Here is a 6,000-nt window from a genome sequence, read left to right as displayed (position 1 = left end):
TCACTCTTTTGTCTTTTTAAAAAAAAAATTATTAAGCAATTATGTACATATTAATACATACATATACATCTCGCAACAGTAGTAGAAAAGAAAATAACAAAAACAAATGAGAACGGGTATACAGAGAAAAAAGAAAAAATATATATATATATATATCTTTGCCAGGGAAAAAAAAACGATATACATATATATATTAATTAACCAAATTAAACTGACATAATGCTTCATAGGTCTTTTTAGCTTTTCTGTTTTTAATATTGTGCAAATTGGTACCATATAGTTTAATTTATTTAATAAATTGTTCACAGTTTGGCTTAGCTTTAGCCCATTCCTTTACATGAATATGATACTTTCCAAGTAAAATAATTGGTTGTGTAAGAAAATAAATTGTACTTCTAGAATCAATGTTATCTTGTACAAAAACAAAAATGACATCATACATCCCTATATGTATTACTGTTCCAAACATCCTAGAGATGAAGTTAGAGACATCTACCCAAAATAATCTTGAGTATATACACTGAAAGAAAAGATGAGTTACAGATTCTTTAACAACACCACAAAAATCACAGGAGTTTTCCATATCCAATTTGAACCGTTCAAATAATTCTTTAACAGGATAAATTCTGTTTAATGTTTTAAAAGATACCTCTTTTACTTTATTACTGATGAAAAACTTATTTGTTATTGACCATACTTTCTTCCACTCAATGTTTTCATATTTAGATGACCAAAAGACTGTTGAGCATGGCACAAAATTCTTCTTTAACACATTTCTAATATATCTATTACTGCATTTATCTTTAACAATATTAATATCACCAATAAATATTATATCACAATTCAATGGCTGTTGGTCAGCATTAATGTAGTGTGCAGAATTACGTAATAATAAAACAACTTTACTTGAAATTGCATCAAAAATAACAGCATAGTCTTTTGGTTTCACAGGAATTTTTCATTTTTTAAGAAATTCTGAGTATGACAAAAGCAAACCATGTTCATTAAACAACTGATTAACGGTAAATATTCCACTGTCATACCAAGACTGATTAAAGATAGATTTTTATACAAGATATCTCTATTATTCCACAGAAAATACCGATGTGGTGTGAAATTGTGCTTATAGGCTAATTGCCAAGCCAGCAGTGCCTGCTTATGAAAACTTTTATGAAACGAGTTGAATATAAAATTGGGGAATATATGCCACACAGTATCTTTATTTTTAATGTACTCGATTATCCATTTTATTTTAAATACCTCATTGAGGTCTGTAAAATTTAACACCCACGGCCCATATTAAATCTCGGACAGGTATGAGTTAACTGGACTGAGCTATTACAAAGAGTTTGAATTGCTTTTTGAAAAAACATACCAAAGCTAAAAAAATCTATAACTTTGAACATAAAAGAATGTTCAATAGTATCAAACGCTTTATAAAAGTCGATAAATAATATTAAACTATCATCTTATATAAAATGTCTGTAATCAATTAAATCAAGAATTAATCTAATATTATTTTCAATACAGCGTCCTTTCAAAAAACCTGATTGTTCTTCATCAATTTTCCTTTTTAGACATTTTTTAAGTCTTTTTGCAAATATATGTGAATAAATTTTGGTGTCGTTGTTTAATAAAGTAATTGGTCTCCAATTTTCTAAATAGAACTTATCTTTGACTCACTCTTTTGTCACCTCCTATTGATAGTTTTCACGTGACATCACACCCTTATAGGAACGCCCACCTGGCGGGCAAAACGAAGCTGTGCTCCACTGACCGCCAGCTATTTTTACGAAGATTGCATCAAGTAATAATGTAGTAAAATGCAGATATTAAAAGGCAAGATTCAGTGGACACCTTATTGATGATGTATATTTTGTACAGGCAAGAGGATGAAGCCAGAATATAAACGCAATGTGCAAAGTTTCACGTTACATGGCTTCCCTGTGTAAACTGCATCATTAATATAGAGATTACTGAATTTGATCTTTTAATATTACTGTTTTAAATATATTAAGGCACTTTAAGTTTTTTACAACGTTTTGTCGCACTGTTTATGATTGAAATATTGCCGCGGGTGCTTAATATGGATTTCAAATGGCCAAAACGTCCATTTTGTTCAGAAATACCTTTGTTTTATTCTTTTGAGAGGTGATCTAAATATTTGCGGCTGGGAAACAGATGAAAAATTTACACGCTTATGCAGCAGTTCTATAGATGTTTTGGGTATACCATCTACCACAGTTTTTTCATAGATAGAATGCAAAATGTTTCAATACAAGCCTTTTATTCAAATGTAATTTAGGCCTATGCATTATTTCAAACCTTTAACCCACGGGAGAAAATCAACCGGCCTTGACAGTTTAAACCCTGCTGAAAAAAACAATAGAACACTGCCCAAAACACAATAGAAAATGTAATGGGTTTAATGGTTATAATTGGAATTGTGTTGGTTTTAATGGAAACTATAATGTTCAAGTTCAAGTTTATTTGTATCGTGCTTTTTACGATACAAATCGTTGCAAAGCAGCTCTGCAGGAAATTAAGTTTCCACAATATATTTATATATTCCAGAACCTTAATATATTTAACTTATGGCAAAATTTGGTAATTCTGTATGTTGTCTGAGCATTGGCATCCTCTGAGGGGTTGGCATTATCTTTTCTCAGGTGTTCAGTCATCTCAGATCATTTAAGGGTTGGATCCAGACTGATGTTAATCCCGTGGCAGAAACAGAGAAACAAATAGAGACATAATTACCGTAGCTGCTGTTCCATCTAAGCAAAAATAATTTGTTCAACCCAAGCTAAACAATAATAATAATGTACATTTGATCAGATATAACTGCAGTACAAGATTATAAGATGCATTATGTGAATGCTTTGCTAAAGAGATGTGTCTTTAATCTAGATTTAAACAGAGAGAGTGTGTCTGAACCCCGAACGTTAGCAGGAAGGCTATTCCAGAGTTTGGGAGCCAAATGTGAAAAAGCTCTACCTCCTTTAGTGGACTTTTCTATCCTAGGTACTACCAAAAGTCCAGAGTTTTGCGACCTTAGGGAGCAGGTTGGATTGTAGCTTGGTAGAAGACAAGTTAGGTACGCAGGTGCTAAACCATTTAGGGCCTTATAGGCAAGTAATAATATTTTGTAAATGATACGGAACTGAATAGGTAGCCAGTGCAGAGACTGTAAAATTGGGGTAATATGATCATATTTTCTTGACCTGGTAAGAACTCTAGCCGCTGCATTTTGGACTATCTGTAGCTTGTTTATTGAAGATGCAGGACAACCAGCTAGCAGTGCATTGCAATAGTCATGAATGCATGAACTAGCTTTTCTGCATCAGAAACAGGTAGCATGTTTCGAAGCTTGGCAATGTTCCTAAGATGGAACAATGCTGTTTTGTAACATGGGAAATGTGGTTTTCAAAGGACAAGTTGTTGTCTAATATAACACCCAGATTTTTGACTTTAGAGGACGTAACAGTACATCCGTCTAGTTGCAAATTGTAATCCAAGAGATTCTGTGTAATGTTTTTTTTTTTTCCAATAAGTAATATCTCTGTCTTATCTGAATTTAATAGGAGGAAATTATTGGTCATCCAATCTTTTACATTTTTTACACAATCTATTAGCTTAGATAGTTTAGAAGTTTCATCTGGTCTTGTTGAGATGTTGAGTATCATCAGCATAACAATGAAAACTAATCCCGTATTTTCTAATAATATTACCAAGGGGCAACATGTATATTGAAAATAGCAGAGGACTTAGGACAGATCCTTGTGGTACTCCATACTTTACTGTTGATAATTGAGATGACTCCCCATTTAAATGAACAAAGCGGTAGCGATCGGACAGGTAGGATCTAAACCATCTTAAAGCCTGCCCTTGAATACCAATATAGTTTTGTAATCGATCTATGAGTGTGTCATGGTCTATAGTGTCGAACGCAGCACTAAGATCAAGTAATACTAGCAATGAGATGCAGCCTTGGTCTGAAGCAAGAAGCAAGTCATTTGTAATTGTAACAAGTGCAGCTTCTGTGCTATGGTGAGGCCTGAAACCTGACTGAAATTCTTCATAGAGATTATTTTTTTGCAAGTAGGAGCACAACTGAGCAGACACAACTTTTTCTAAAATTTTAGACATAAACGGAAGTTTTGAAATGGGTCTGTAATTTGCCAGTTCATTAGAGTCTAGTTGTGGTTTCTTAATAAGAGGCTTAATAACCGCCAGCTTGAATGGTTTTGGGACGTGACCTAAAGATAACGATGAGTTAATAATATTGAGAAGCGGTTCTTCTGCTACAGGTAACAACTCTTTCAGTAGTTTAGTGGGTACAGGATCTAATAAATACGTTGTTGGTTTAGATGCACTGATAAGTTTATTTAGCTCTTCCTGTCCTATAGTTGTAAAGCACTGCAGTTTTTCTTTGGGTGCGATGAATGAAGCTGAAATACTAGACGCAGTAGAATCTACATTTGTTATTGTATTTCTGATGTTATCTATTTTATCAGTAAAGAAATTCATAAAGTCATTACTATTAAACTGTGAGGGAATATTTAGATCGGGTGGCGTGTGTATATTTGTTAATCTAGCCACTGTGATAAATAAGAACCTCGGATTGTTTTGGTTGTTATCTATGAGTTTGCAGATATGCTCTGCTCTGGCAGCTTTTAGAGCCTGTCTATAGCTGGACATACTGTTTTTCCACGCAATTCTAAAAACTTCTAAGTTATTTTTTCTCCATTTGCGCTCAAGATTACGAGTTTCTTTCTTGAAAGAATGGGTATAACTGTTGTACCATGGCGCAGTACGTTTTTCTCTAACCTTTTTCAATTTGAGGGGGGCAACAGCTTCTAATGTATTAGAGAAGATAGTGCCCATGTTGCTAGACATTTCGTCTAGTTCATGTGTATTTATGGGTACACAGAGCAGTTGAGATAAATCAGGCAGGTTATTTGTGAATCTGTCTTTGGTGGCTGGAACAATAGTTCTGCCCGGACGATAACGCGGAGCCATATAATTAATATCAGTAATACGCAGCATGCACGATACAAGGAAATGATCAGTAACATCATCACTTTGAGGTATGATATCTATATCGGTAAGATCAATTCCATGCGATATAATTAAATCTAGCGTATGATTAAAACGATGAGTGGGCCCGGTGACATGTTCATTTATTTTGCGTTTTTCTGGTTTAATCACGATCAGATTTTTTCTAGATCCTGCATTAAATTTATATTTTGACCTCGCTATTCGGGGAACAGACACAGTCTGTATAGATTGGACAACGCAAGTACTTCTATCTTTTAAGTGGGTAGATCAAAAGTCATCATAGCAGTTATTTGAGAATTGGCTTACTAGTCAGATGGAGCGTAGCGTCCTGGAGATGTTGCCCGACAGGAGTTCCGCTCCGACTCTGCTGGGGTGCAGGCCATCAGCACGGAAAAGCCTAGGATGCTTCCAGAAAATATTCCAATTATTAACAAAGAGCAGTTTCTGTTCTTTACACCTTGACAATAACCATTCGTTAAAGCAAAAAGTCTACTGAACCTTTCGTGTCCTCATCGATACGTGGGAAGCGGTCCTGACACGATGATCGTTGTCGCGGGCGATGTGCTGCGTACCGTCTCGATCAGACTCCTGAAGTCCCTCTTCAGTGTCTCCGTCTGCTGCAGCTTGGTGTCGTTAACCCCCACGTGCAGCACGACAGCACCGATGCTCTCATCGCCCTTCAGGATCGCAGGTATCTGCGCAGAAACATCGAGAACACGAGCACCGGGGAAACAGTGAGTGTGCACTTTACCTTCAGCTAACGTAGCACGGACGTGCCGGACGATGGAGACTCCGACGATCACAGCGCCGCGTTCTGTCTCACGGAGGGGAGCGAAACGGTTCCGGGCGGAGATCTCGAAGACAGGAGGCGGCGGAGGGGGAGAGGTCGTCGCCCGGGGACTGGCTCGCGTCTTCCGCTGCTGGTGCACCCAGGGTCCG

The sequence above is a fragment of the Barbus barbus genome, assembly GCF_936440315.1.
Source record: "Barbus barbus genome assembly, chromosome: 14".
NCBI lineage: Eukaryota > Metazoa > Chordata > Actinopteri > Cypriniformes > Cyprinidae > Barbus > Barbus barbus.
The sequence above is the reverse complement of the archived record's forward strand: the minus strand, read 5'-3'. Positions refer to the sequence as shown.